Genomic DNA, 16,515 nt, shown 5'->3' with positions numbered 1-16,515 from the left:
TTGTCGATTAAAAAAAAGTTTTCTTTTTTAAAAGAAAAACATGAAAATGATTGTGTTTAAATAAAAAAATAATATATAATATCTTATTTTTTTTTTAGCTTGAAGGAATCGATCACTTTATTTTGTGATATATTTAAATTTAATTGATATTTGAAAAATTTAAATTATGATATGAGTTTGGGATTTTAATGTAAAAAGGCTATAATCGATAACCGATCAATCAATTCCATGATCATTGATCAGGAATTTATTTTTTATTTAAATTATAAATATGAAGGGGGGGGGGAATATGACTAGGTTTGACCTATTGAATTGGAAAATATAATATTCACTATTTGATAAGATTAGTAGTAGTTAGATAAAATGTAAAATTAATAACTTTTTTAAAATTATAAATAGATAGTTCAAGGATTTAATGCCTTTGTTTCCATCAATTTACAAAAGATGGGATTCCTATCACTACTATATTATACTATTTGACCAAGATGAGTAAGGGATGGGTGGAGAGATATTTATTAAGAATATAAAAAAAATTATTTTTATTTTGTTTACACTTCTTCTTTTTTTAAAAAATTTTTTTGAATTTATTTTGATTTGATATTTATAATCTAAATGATGAATATGTTTGGTATGTTTTGAATTGCAATTTAAATAATATTTCAAGTTTTATATAATATTACGATATCGGGACTATTTGGGATTAATTTCTTCATATACTATCTAAATCTATTTATTTTAATTCTGATAATATAGGAAAAGCCTGGGGAAGGGGGGGGGGTGATTCTTTCTTGGAAAAATCGTTAACAAATTTTGCCTTTAAAATATTTCTCTTTATAAATTTTTATCTAATATACACATTTATAAAAATAGATGATATGCCTACTAAATAAAAATCTTAAATCTGGTCTATATATATTGACTTGGTTTTTTTCTGTTGACTCCAATTTTATTTGCTAAATTGAAAAAGTTTATGCATTTTAATGGCAATAATTTATAGATGTAATCCATTTTTATTTTGAGCAAAACAACTTACATTTTTATTTTTATAATTTAAAAAAAAAGTTCTTGTCAGATTGGTAAAACTGAACCTAGGGTCCAGGGGAAAGATTAATATAATTATTTGTATATAATTATGGAAGTCATTTCAATATATATTTTTTGCAATATATTTCAGTTATTATATAACTTTTTAAATAGCTTATTAATATAATAATATTAAATATTTTATTTAAAAACGTATTCCAAGTATAGGATGTTCATTTATGGAGTTTCGATAATATAAAGCTGAGATAATTGCTTTTTACTATAATTAGAGCCATCTTCTGACGTAGGTAGTAACCTCCGATGGGATCCTTGGTCCTAACTGAAATCCGGTGCTCTAACTCGTATTCTGTATACGATACGATCATTTATTTCATATGAATAGTTATTGGGAATTAATTTTAGGTTTCAATCAAATTAGCACTTAAAAAAGGTTAAATAAATAAATAAATATTTTGCTTTGAGTATACCATAATAGGGCCAATTCCCTGCTAACTGAGTATTAACTAAATAAATATTTTTTTTTTTACTATGAAAGAAAGTATTGGGTTCTTTCAGTTTTTACTCATCACTTATCTAAATAAAAATATATTTATTCTTACTTTGGGTTTTAAATTTCCAATATAGGATTGATTTATCATTTATAACTGTAAGTTATATTCTTTACAATTTAGACCCAAATAATTAATAATGATGCTATAGATAAAGAAGAAGAAGAAAATGATGATAAAGAATTAGAAGAAGATTTGCATCTCATATTTCAGGCCACTATATTTAAAACAACATTATACCACAAAAAATTAGAATCTTGGTAGAATTTTCCAAAGATGGAAAGAAATAATCAATTTTTGAATGAATGTTGATATCACTAAATCGAAGATTTAAAAATAGATTCTTAATTTGAATTATTATATACCTTTTAAATGATTTTTATAATAAAAATTTGTATTTAAAATGTCGTGAAAATAAATGAATAATTTTAAAAGTATATATTTAACACTTCTGCTATACATTTTATATTATTTATAATAACTTTATAAGAGACCGATAATCTTATATAATTAGAGAAAATTACATATACTATTCAGAGGAAATTATTGATTAAAATAATGATTGCGTGCCAACAACTTTGAATTTTGGGTTACATCTTAAAATATTCGGTCATATTTTATATATATAATTTATAATAATTAATTTATTATGCATAATTATTTTAAAGAATAAATTTTAAAAGGGTAATCACAGGCATTCTTGTATGTTTTGAAACATTTTATAAATATATTATGTAAATTTGCAATAAAGATACAATAACAAAAACATAATAAATTTGGGTACATGATAAGGACTTCAATAAGTTAAAATAATAATTTTTTTTTCTACAAATTTAAACTGATCACAGGCGAACTTCAACGAAGGATTCCACCTCCGTCAGCAGATTTCTCTTGAAATCTGCCGGTCCAATTTTCTAAGCATTTACTCCTCTCTAGGGTGATGATATGCATCTATTTTTAAAGTTCTTTTAAATATTTTTCTATATAAAATTTATAAATTTAATATTTATTTTTTTTAATATAATTTTTTTAATATATATTCCTTTTTTTTATAAATATATTTTTAATTTGTCTATTGTACATATTTATGTTTAAATTTTTTAAAATTGAAACCTCTTTTTTAAAAATAAAAAATTTACTATTAAAAAAAAAGGTATGTGTTTATAATTATTAAAAAAAAAATTTCTGCATTTTTTGTATGTTTTGAAACATTTCATAAATGTATAAATTTCTATTAAAGATACAATAGCAAAAATAAAAAATAATTTGGGTACAATCCCCATTGTTTAATGAATCCAGGTTTGTTTAATATCATTCTAAGAGCTGAAGTTTATTAATTCAAAATTATTGTACGAAAATTTTTGTCACTCGTAAGAATTGTTACATGACAATATTTTAAGGACCAAATACGCTGCCAAATTTTTAATAGCCAGCTTTTTCGTAAATTATTACATCACAGCTCAATTTGAATTTTATTGGAAAATAATTGGGGCATCCATGAAAAATTATAGTGCCATAATAAATGAATCAAGTTTTCCAAAATATTTAAGCATAATTTTATTCTTTGCATATAATCTTTATGGTAAAAATACAAGTTTTTTTTATTAATATAAAATTTTTTTAAAAATGAAAATTTAAGAGAAAATTAAAACGTCCTGGGTACCTATTAGTCTTTCGGGACTTGTATTTTTTTTTAGTTAAAAAAAAATTGTATAAAAATGTTAATCCTAAGTAAATAAACGAAAATGCATTGTGTTAGGTGTATAGGTTCATCCATATTATATATCACACAGAAGAACTTATTGTCACTTAAAATTGCCATATAATTGTGGTGTCTAGTGTTGTTATAAGTATAGTTAATTTTTTAAAAAAAATAAATACCTTAAAGATAGTTAACACGTATCCCGCCATAACCTGCCCCCCCCCTCCAGGTCTTCACATTTAATTAAAATTTAATTTCAAGATATTAAATTACAAAAAATACTGTAAATTTTTTTTAATGATAAAATTGAGATTAGTTTATCATTTAGAATGTATTTTACAAAATTAAAAAGTAATTTTTGACGTATTAAAATTTTAAATTTGCATTTAACACTTTTCATGAGAATATTTCTGAGCAACAGAAACACTAAAGCATCTAATTAAAATACAAATATGGTTTTAAATTTAAAATATCGAAGTTTATTATTTTAAAAATTACTTGTCTCGGAACAACTATCCTCGGTCTCCCATATACATATATTTTAAAAATATAATAATTTAAAAAATTTATAAGATATCGTTGATTTTCACATTCGTATTTTTAAGTTATTTTTCTAATTCGTGTGATTATGGCCACCCTTGATGATTTTGTCATGATATTATAAAAAGTGTGGCATCCCAATCTGATAAATATTTATCTAATAAATGTAACATCATTAAATCTGCCATGTATATATATTTAACGAATTTCTATCTTATGTGACTATTTTATTTATCAATCTAAAACATCGAGAGTCAGAAGATTTAATAAAATTTTCCACGAAATCATCTAAAGTCATTTGGGTTTATAATGATTTTAAAATTTTGCATAATATAGTAATTTATGTTCTTCTTCATGTGAACAGATTATTTGAAAAAGCCAAGCCTTATGTTTTATTGGCACAGAAATAGACTGGTAAATTCAAAAAGATAAATGGTAAACACATGATTTCAATACTAGAAAGTAGTCACTCTCTGCCAAACTAAAATAAATTTGATTACCAACGCTTTAAAACCTACTTGTACAGGTAGCAAATTTTTTTAATAATCGGCTCCAAAATTGATCTACCCATTATATTTTAATTTAATACAATGCATTTTAAAAAAATAATTATAATTATATTTAAAATTTTATTTTAAGCGAATTTTCAAGATATCTATCAAAATAATCATCAGAAATAAATAACAAACAAATCTTGAACCTTAAGCTAAAAAAGAGTACAATAAAATCTCCAGTGTTCGGGTTGAGGGTTCGGATTCTCAGTCCTGTTTATTATACAATATATTGGATACATTTATTCAAATAAAAAAATAATGGCATGGAACGACAAAATTATGTAAATTTGTATCTACTTTTACATGTAGTGTAGGTAAAGTAAAGGTCATAAAACGCAAGAAAGAAATATACAAAATTTCGTTATTTATCTTTAACTGTCCCTCGCTTTCCTTTCTTTCATTGGTAATTTTTACTAAACTCCTTAACAACAAAGGTGAACAATACAATACTTTTCAAAAAATAACTATTCAAATATTTTTTTTAAAAAATTCTTAAAATCATATTAATTCCGTCGCAATTTTTCCATAATCAAACAAAAATGAAAGAAATTATTTCAAATTTCCTTGATCATTTTTGCAAAAGTATGTAAAAAAATATATACTGGACTATAAGGAAGTAGAATGCGGCTGACAATTTTTCTTTTTCTTTTTTGGTTTAAACTGTTTAAATTTTTTATTTATTTTAATTTATATAAAAAAAAACACTATATTCACCTAACATCCATTAATCATGCGATATATGATCATATTTTGAATCCCATTGATTAGATTAGTTTGAATTTAAGATGCTACCGATTCCCCAAAATATGATTATGTAGTTTATATATTTATATGAAGAAAGAAAAATATCTCAAAAATGTTTTTTTTATTAAAGTCAGGGACCATCATGGCCCTTAATTTTTTGATCAATCCAGCCCAAATCTCCAGTTAAAAAATTATATAAAGCCAGGCCCCGTCCATATTTAATATTTTTAAAAAAATTCCAAAGCCCATAATAATTTACAAAAAATTTCCGTAGTCCTATTAGAGACCTTCATGGTCCTAATTACAAATTTTCTAGCGGGCCTGGGCCGGGCTTGGGTTCGTTGGAAATTTTTGCAATAGGGCTTTGGGCCTAAATTTTTAAATTCAAATTTAGATTATTTTAAGGATATTTAATAGGACAAATATAACAAATCATTCTGATTTGATTAGTGTTATTTATCAAATTTCCTATACACCGTGGGAGAGTATATATTTTTTAAATCGGAAATTGGTAAAATTTTACTTAACTTAACACAACGGCCTGGACACGAAACAGCGAAAAAGGAAACAGCGAAAATCAGGGAATATTCCCAAAAATGTTCCCAAAGATGGCCAACATTTTCGATATGACTTATATTTTCCCAAGTTGGCGTCAAATTCAAAGCAAAATCCCAACAGTAGCAGAAAATTTAAAAACAATTGTTAGACGTAGACAAATAGATATTCAAGTAAACTTTTTATAATATTTGAAAATAAAATTTTAATTAGAAAACTCAAAAAGGACATTTCATAAACTATAGAGGTTATGAATATATACACCATAAAATTTGAAAATATAAATTAAAATTTTGTTTATATCATTTATTAATATTATATATATATTTATATTATTACTAAATAAAATATTATATTTCTATTAGTGTTACTTCAGCATAAGTTAAGTATTCATAAAATAATTTTATGGGCTTGGGCCGGGCTTGGGAAATTTTTTAAATATTATAGCGGGCTTAGGCCAGGCTTGGGAATTTTTTTAAATATTAAAAACGGGCCGGGCCGGGCCTGGGCTTAAAAATTTTTTTTACGATGGACCTGGGCTGGGCTTGGTCCTAAAATCTAGACCCATGAAGGTCTCTAAGTCCTATCGCATGTGACCGAGGGGGGGGGGAATTCCCCCAGAAATATATCACCTTTTGTGAATATAAATTTTTAAGCCAATAAAAATATCCTCCTTAGCCCCCCCCTCTACCTCCCAATCCCCTGTCCCCCCAAAATGCATTCATATATTATAAACAATAATTTGAAAGAATGATTATATACAAACTAGTAGTGCGAATAAATTGAGCGTTGCCACGCATCATTTTAAAAGCTAATAATGCATTTTAAATGGTCGAGCGAAAATTGGTTTTCTATGCGTTTTTTATTTTGCGCTAAAATTTGAAAATGGATGCAAAATTGTTAGCATAATTTATTTCATAAATTAATTGATTTATTATAATTTAGAATATATTAATTGATATTTATATTATTTTAAAATATATTAATTGGGTTACCTATTAATTGATATTTATTTATATATATTAATTGAAATTTATTAATTTTAGAATATATTAATTGATATTTATATAATTTTAGTGTATATTAATTGATATTATTATAATTTTGAAATGTGATGATAAAGTAACCAAAAAATGTTGTATCTTTCTGGAACCTCAACCCAGACCATATTGGATGATTTATCAAATATTAGTATGATTACTCAGATAATAGAAATTTTTATCAGCAAAATTATTCTTTTATTCTTTTATATTTTTTAATTTTTGATTTTAATATTGTAAATTTATAATTTTCTATAAAATCTACTGCGCATGTCAGGAAAACCTATTTTACTATCGTCTTACCAAAAAGGTACAAAAAAAAAGAAAAGAAAGACACACATAAATCATTTTAATAAGATAATGCACAATATACTGGTTATTTAATTTACATTTTTGTATAAAATATATATGAAAATATAGCAGATCAGTGGGATTTGAAAAATTACAATTATAAAAATAATAAACCCGAAAAAGTAAAGTGCAAATTATCAAATATTATGGTCTATGTTATAATTTATATTATATCAAACAAAAGGGATTCAAACCGGTCTAAAAAAATTATAAAGGTTCGATTTTCCCCTTTAATTTGGAATAAAGGTTCGGTTACGGTTAAGAAAATTATGAAGGTTTGTTCAGCTTGCTTCAGGTATTCTGGGCGAAAATCTACTATGTGATTTTTAAAATTTCTTATGAAATTTCAGCTTTAGATAATACATTTGTTTTCCCATAAATTATGTATATGGTGAATTCCATATCAAATCAACTCGACCCCCTCAGAATTTTTTTATATTTTATATATTGGTGGTATACTATAACTAAGAAAAAAAGGAAAACTTAATAGCTATGATGTGGAGGGGGGGTACTTTTTTGACAAAATGCACTTAATTAACTTTCAAATATCCCACCAAGAATAAATTAAGTTAGAGCACTAATTCAAATTTTATTATATAGATTAATAATGGATCATTAATATGATATATAAATAAATGTGATAGAAACACGATTATACCCAAAACCGAAAATGAACATAGAAAAAAAAGGTGTTTTTTTTGAAATTTTTTTCCCGTAGATGTATACCATCAGCTTTTATACATCTAGACTTGGATGAACGTGGGTCTAGGAGTTATGATCTTTTATATGACTAAAATTGATCAAATTTAACATAAATATCATCATATTTAAATTTAATGAATACTTATGTAATAAATTTCATTTGAAAATTATGTCTAAATAAAAGGCCCTTACTTAATTATTTAAAAAATATATTGGAGCTGGGAGGGGGGGGGGGTAGGGGAAATAATATTTTGTTTATATTTTGGATAAATTTTCTCTTGAAATTACTTCGCCTAATAATTTTGATATTATTTTAGCATAAATCAAAAATAAAATAAAGACTTGATTTTTATTTGATGCGAATTCAATATACTATATTTTGAAACGCTGACAAAATCTGCCAACAAATTTGTAGATTACTAAGAAAAATTAAATAATTTGATTCCTCATTCTTATAGTTTCTCAACAATCCTTATTTAAAAAAATTTTATATATAATTCTTAGTTATTATAACACCCTTAAGATAATTAAGCATTTGTAGTGCAGAACCATGCACTTCCATTGGACCAATAATCATTTCATATGCTCGGATAACTTGAGTGCATATTCTCGCCCTAAAATAAATGAAGTTTATACATGGAAACAAAGATTGTAAAATTTTGTCAACACTCTAAAAAACAGGACAACATTTTTTTAAAAGGAAAGATTTATTATGCAGCCACTGCATAATGTAGACTTAATTCTAGATCCGAATTTAAGTCTTTAGATAAAGAAAAGGAAGATATATATAAAACAATTAAAAAATGCTAAATGATATAAAATTAGATAATATGCATAGGTCATTGGTCAACTATCATTTATAGTTTCTCTAATTCATCCTATATACATAGAAAAACCGTATATTCTAAATGAAATATTTATAGAATTTCTAGATGATTCTGATAAAAAAATTTATGAGGATGAACCTAAAAAGTTCATCGTTCAATAACAATGTTAATATTTTGATGTTTGGAAGCATGAAAATTCTTATTTTTTTTGAGAAGATTAGCTAGTAAAATTTTGTCATGCAAGCTTTTTAAAAAAGAAACAGATTCCTTATAAAATAAATGTATCTTTAAAAAGATCTAAGATATATATAAAATAGAGTGTTTTAGATAAGGACATTTTTTATGAAAAGATTCATCTACACCCTTCTATATAATAAACTATAATGTCAACTAGAAGTTCAAAAAATCCCGTGATTCATAAAAAAATTGCATCACTTTTTCACCCAAATGCCTTTAAGAAATTTGTTGTTAGGAAGAAATAAAAGTAAAAATGGAGAGATGTATTTAAACCAATCAATAGAAGTATAAACAGAGAAATACCATGTATTGTTTCAACTAGCTGAAAAATTAGTTCCAAAAAAATGACCTCTGGCTTGTTTATTTTTAAATTGGGTATTAGATTTTGATGATTAACAAAGATATATGATTGATTATTATTTGAAAAAATGAGAGATTTAGTTAGATTACCTTTAATTTAATTCTTGCATATGTTCGTTTTCTTTACAATCTGTTAGCTATAAAAATGCCTATTTTTATTAAGTACCAATTATCTCTTACCTTACCATAGCTTCAGGAGCATTAATTTATGTGCGCATTAATAAATCTTTTAAACTAAATTTTTACTCATTTGTATTTGTAGTTATTTATAATCTAAATAATATATTCTTGCTAGATGAGTTTTGCATAACTTATTTTCGATTTAACTTTATTTTTTAGATTATTAAATTTATTTTAAAACATTTTTTATTGTACAATTACTAAATATATACTTCATAAACATATTTTATCAAAAATAATGGAAAATTTTAGAATAAATACTCATCTAAATAAATATAAATTTCTGAATCACATCTCATAAGATAGGAAAATTTATTATTCATTTATCATCAAATAAAGGTAAAATTTATTATTCATCCATCTAAATAAAGGAGAAAATTCTGATTCCCAATCATTCTTGACGGCCTATCAGCTATTTTTCTAATAATTTCCACATCAATTCATATGCACTCCACATATCGCGCATTTAAATGTGATTTAATTTCGTAATATCTATATTTGTAGCAACATTTATCGTACAGCCATAGCCCACTTAAAGATATATTTTACCAATGGATGTACAAATTTCGACGTTAATATGAGCATTAAATTTTAACATTAGATATCGATTATATGGAATAACATAACGATTATCCATTATTTACCAGAAATAATTGTATTGCCACTATCTCGCCTTTTATAGTATGTAAATCCATCAATATTTAGTCTTGTTTCCAATTAGAAATCCTTAGGAAACTTTTTGATACATATGCCATTTTCCATGCAAAGCGATTTGGGGTTAAATATCCGGCAAGGATTATGTTTCATAAAATGGGTGACAATCTGAAAAATTTAGGTTCGAGAATTTTATCTGGCATTTGGGCATAAACAAATTTATCTATAGCTTGATGTGTTTCAATTTTACTATCATCGTTTAAAATAATAAATATATGGGCATGAGGCAAATTTTGTTTTTGAACTCGATTGTATATATAAAAGCCATAGATATACCAAATAAATTATTTTTTATTTGTTAAATCTTTTTTTTCCTTTTAGCTTTCACCGCTTCTTCAATCTATCTCCACTTTATTACTCATACTATCTATTTTTATATTTTTTATCGATACCATTTGGATCTCCCATCGGAGTATCGCTATCGAGGTCATTGTAACTTGGTCTCACACTGAAGTATCAATATCGACAGATATCCCATGTATTCTTCACTTTAAAGCATCAATATCGACAGATATCCCATGTATTCCTCACTTCAAAGCATCAATATCGACAGATATCCCACCGGAGTACACCGGAGTACTTATAGATTCTATTGTAAGCTTGATCTCCCACACTGGAGTTCAATCCCGATAGATCTCCCACCGGAGTATCGTTATTAAGTCCATTGTAGCTTGGATACATTGTGCTTGAACGGCTCCCGAGGCCACCATTATCCCAGCGCTGGCCAAGAATCGTTATCATCCTTGAATGACCCACGAGTTCAGCTGGTCATCTTATTTGGTTTATTGGACAAGTATCCTAGCACCCGGCTGTTCAAGCCTGTCGGTGACCGGGGTGACATTTCTTAGCTCAGAATATCATCTTATCATATGTCTGCACACATCCGTCATAGAAGAAAAACCCGTTTATTTATATCGAACAATACATTTAATTTTAATTTAAAAACACGGGCTATTAAATCAAGTCTATCTGAAGGACTTTGCCCTGGAAATAGATTTTCCTTAATTTCACGCCAATTAGGATTGCATGTAAAAGTAATAGGTTTACCAAATTTGAGCACAATGGCCATTGCATCATGTTAGCGTTCTTGCTTATTTCTTTTAGAACCTCGAAAAGATGATAGTATTACTGCTTTACAGTGAATATATTGTTTGATCTTACTTCAAATATTACAATCATGATGTTATGACACATAGGTGTAGCCGGAGGGGTGAGCCTCCTTAATCTTTTTTCCTGTCCTCCAAAAATGTATGCATTTATCATAACAATGATTTGAAAAAAAGAAAGTAAAATTTTTTTAAATTTAAACTATTGATTATAATTCATACTTTTTTGGAAAAAAAGCATTTTAAAAGTGAAACCAAAATATTTTTTTAAGAAATGAAATATAAGCCAAATTTAAGTTTTAAGACAAAAGTAAAGTGTGTTATAATTACTATTAATAGATCCATAAAATTACTAAATAATATAATATATCAAATATAATTTTCTATAAAGTGACAGTGAGTAACTTTAATTTATTTTTCTTAATAAAAGTAAAATTTAAAATAGCCTTAACAGTTAAAGCTTAATTGATTTTATTATAAATAATTTTATAACCCAATAAACTAAATATGATCATTTATAATTAAATTTAAAATTGTAATTAACCGATTTCAAAATGACTAATCAACTATATTATTTTATTTTTAAATTTAATTACCATGACTGTTCCTAAAAATATTTCCAACGTTCAAACTAGTATAAATTAGACATATAGTGGATAATCCTCTATTATATAAAATTGGTTACAAAATATTAGGTACAATGCCACTCTTACTGACATATTAGACAGTTAGAGAATATATTACATTTAATATTTTAATAAATTTTACTAATCAATGCTTTTGATAATAAATATTAGCAACAATTTGCATTCAATTTTTTACCGCCATCTTTTTATTTTGAATAAAAAAAATATTATTGAAAATTAATCATCATATTATTTATCCCGCAATGGATGTAATCCTTATTAGATATCTTTTTTTCCATGTTTTTTTTGACGTGTTTTTAGGAAAGCTATAAAACAGTTTTGAGTTAAATTTTTAATAAATACAAGTATATTTTTGATATTATTACAAACTACTATTTTTTTAGACATAATATACCAACTAGAGGTGGTGTGAAAATAATATATTTCATCATATCCCTCTGGTCCTTATTTTCTAGTAACTAAATCTCATTTCTAACATGGCATCCTAACCGTATTAATAACTCATGGCTTCCTTATATTTGCATAATTATTTCTTCAAAAGATTTTTAGCGCTATATTTCATCAATTTATCAAACACTGATATGAGTTTATATCATGGGTGCCATGGCTGTGACTACCAGCATATTATTTGTGTGGCTTTGCAATTTAAGATTATTACTTCTGATGCTGAGAGCATTTGATTGCATAATTTAGATTAGCAACAATGGTTAGCTGTCTAGTCGCTTTTATATCATTTAAAATGGAAGATAATCTAGAAATTTAATATCTCACAATAATTCTCGATTACTTATCTAGCTCTCATAATATTTAAGAGAAAATTCTTATGATTTGGACTAATCGTTTATATTCCCCCCATCTAGTTGAAATGTTTTATGACTATATATAGACTAGGGAAACCAGGTCAAAGGCCAACCCAAAATGGGGTCTGGGAGCGAAGACCAAAATTTTCTAATTACCCCCCCCCCCCCCCATTAGGAAAATCCTGGCTACGCCTATGATATGACAAGATAAGTTACTAATTAAAATGTGTTTCCTAACTTGAAAATATTTTTATGTAAGATGCATTTTTCATTTCTATCATGTTCATCGTTCAAGTTTTATAGACTTAAAATATTGGTTGATTTACTTTAATTTAATAAAAAAAATTAGGTTAAATATATAGTTGTTTCTTTTTAAAATCTGATTATACTAGCATCTCGTATGATGATGGCCAACAAATGCCACAAATTAAAGTTCTTATAAGGGTTTTCATAATACACAGATGTTCAATTATATAGGTTTCTGTTGTGTAAAATATTATGTTGATGATATCATATTGTTAAAAAATACAATATTTGATTAAAATAATATATATATCAGAAGCTTAACAATCATTATCTCAAAATTACTGGCGTAATCATTATTACTATTTATCCTAAAATTTATGAAAAAAGTTTATGCAAAGTAAATATGATATGAATATAAATTTTGAACTTGAATTGGTTATTAATATAAACCAATCTGGTGACCAGATGAAATAATTATTAGAAAAGATTATGCGGAGAAAAATGCGGTAACTTAAATTTTCAAGTTATATATAATTTATCTATTTTAGGTTGCCAACGAATATCGAGAATAAATATTAGTTAATGAGGACAATGCTTTGTATGGTGAAGACATATAAATTATAACCCAGATTCTATCAAGGAAACCAAAGTTGAAATTGTTTGATTTTGTTTTTCTTACTTAATTAGTTACTTGAGATTTCATATAATATAATTAAACTAATATAAGAAGGAAAACTCTCATGATTACTCTAAACTACCTTAACACTAAAAAAGTTTTCTAACAGTGACTTTTTCTAAATGACGCCATCTATTGATTTTATTATTAGAATATATTATAGATTTAAATGAATATCGATAAATTTTAACGTTGGTATTGGGTGGAAGTCCAGTCTTTGAGAGGATATACAATTTTGTTTAAACAATGTATATTATTTTATATTCATATTAGATTATATTTACAATATGAATACAAATAAGTTTTAAAGAAATGTATTAAGAATAAAATTAATTATCCACAAAATCTTTGGATAAAAGTATTTTAAATGCAAATATTTTGACGATCACTTTTTACTAATCGATTTTTATAGTACCACTAATAATTTTTTATTACCCTAATTTATTTATTATTTATAAATTTCTAATATGAAAATAATATATCGTCAGGCGAATCAGAATTAATAATATATTAAGACGAACATTGGCTCAACCTACTTTTGTTCATATTTATTTAATATGATAGTATACCTCATTACATAATTACAACTTGATGATAAAATAAATGGACAAGTAATTAGAAGGGAAAATAGATACATTTAGGATAAATATAATTATTTCAATACTTTTAATTGGAGAATGACATTGCCGGAGGATGAAATCGCTCCATTTATTATTTTTATTTTTAATTGAGTGGAAATTATATTTAAGCTTACATTATTTATTATGCTGGTGATTCTAAAAATTTAACTATACAAGATGGTGAAATTACATTTAGGATAGTAGGTTGATCTTATAACAGATTACCTGTAAAATTTATTGTGGCATAATAGCTAAATTAAAATTACCTAGTCGAAATAGTGGTATTTAAATTTTAGTCCATTATCAATCGGATGAAATTGGATATTAATTTTTTGCTAATTCAGGTCAAAAAGTTCATATTTCAAATTAATAAATCGTTGATTTACAATTAAAATTTAATTTATAAATAAATGAAGTATTTATATTTGTATGAAATTAAAAGAGATTGTATATTTTACAATTTTGTGTTCATTTTAGGTTCATATTATTTTATTTTTGTTTATTTTATATTGTATATTATTTAACATTTTGGTTTCATTTAGATTGTATATTATTTTTAAACAATCTCTTTTTACAATTTTGTCATTTGAAATTTATATTATTTTATAATTTTGGGTCATTTTGGTTTGTATAGTTTATAATTTTGTTTTTTAAAATATTTTATGTTATAATTTTTTGTTTATTTTATTTTACGATTAAGTTAATTTGAGATTATATATTACTTTACAATTTTGTGTTCATTTTAGATTGTATATAATTTTACTTATTCATTTTGGATTTTATATCATTTTACAATTTTATTTACTTAATAATGTATATTATTTTGTAATTTTGTTAATTCAATATTATATATTAGTGTTGTTTAACGGCTCGTTTTAAGCCTATTTTTAAAAACGGCTAACTCACTATTTCATCCAGAATAATATAACGCAAGCCTGACGATTTTGTTTGTAGAAGGAACAAAGGTTTGGACATCTATTAGTAAAATCTCAAGGTTTAGGCTATATTCTTCAGGCCAAAATATTGAGTTAGCCGTTTTTAAAAATCGGCTCAAAATAAGCGTTTAACAACACTATTATATATTATTTTACAATTTTATTTATTTTAGATTATACAATGTCTCCAATTTCGTTCATTTTAGATTATTTATTAATTTATTTTACAATTTTGTGTTCATTTAGATTGTATATTATTTTTAAACAATCTCTTTTTTTCATATTTGTCATTTGAAATTTACATTATTTTATAATTTTGGGGCATTTTGGTGTGTATAGTTTATAATGTTTTTTTAATATTGTATGTTAATTAATAATTTTTTTGTGTAAGAATATATATAATTTTGGTTTCATTTAGATTGTATATTATTTTTAAACACTCTTTTTTCATATTTGTCATTTGAAGTTTATATTATTTTAAAATTTTGGTTCATTTTGGTTTGTATAGTTAATAATTTTGTTTTTTTAATATTGTATATTAATTTATAATTTTTTGTATATTTTAGAATTATATTATTTTACGATTAAGTTCATTTGATATGGTATATCATTTACAATTTTGTTTGTTTTACATTATATATTATTTTATAATTTTATTCATTTTGGATATTATTTTATAAATTTGTTTTTTAGAATGTATATTATATTATGACAAGTCGATCTCCAAGAATGATATATGAATCACAATTTTCTCTTTTACTCTATGATTTATGAAGAAATTTGACAATTCTGAGATTTTAGTTCAGAATCATCTCTTATCAAAATTAAGGTATATATCTGACTCACACCGCCTCAACTACTCCTAAACCACAAATATTTTTTGTATATAAAGAAAAAATTACGCCGATATAGTATAGAAACCATTCAATGCTATACATCATTATCCCAAATAAAAGGAAAAATTGTGATTCACCCGTCTTCCGCGACCTGCTATCTGCTAGTATTAAATAATTGCGTGTAAAGTGCAAGTGCTTGCCATCTTAATATTTTTGACCATTCTAAATGCAGAAATAAAAAAATATATAAGCCCGGACGATTTCTTAAATTATATAAAAGGTTAATCAATAGCTGCCCAATTTTGTTTACTTTTTTGGGCTTACTAAGCAGTCCGTGGTAAGGCCTATTATAATAATAAATCGAATGATTTGAAATTCTACATTAGCCCATAATATATTACCGGTGGATTATTATATTTTTCTATATCTACATTTTCGTAAATTGCATTTTGATTGGAGGATAATTTAGAATACTATAATGTGATCTTTAACATTCAAGAAATCTTATTTTATTAAAATGTTATTAAGAATGGATACAAAAAATAAAACAC

This window comes from Gordionus sp. m RMFG-2023, chromosome 4 (genome assembly GCF_954871325.1).
Source record: "Gordionus sp. m RMFG-2023 chromosome 4, tfGorSpeb1-WG-v2, whole genome shotgun sequence".
In the NCBI taxonomy this organism is placed as follows: Eukaryota; Metazoa; Nematomorpha; class Gordioida; order Chordodea; family Parachordodidae; genus Gordionus; species Gordionus sp. m RMFG-2023.
Note: the sequence above shows the minus strand (reverse complement) of the source record.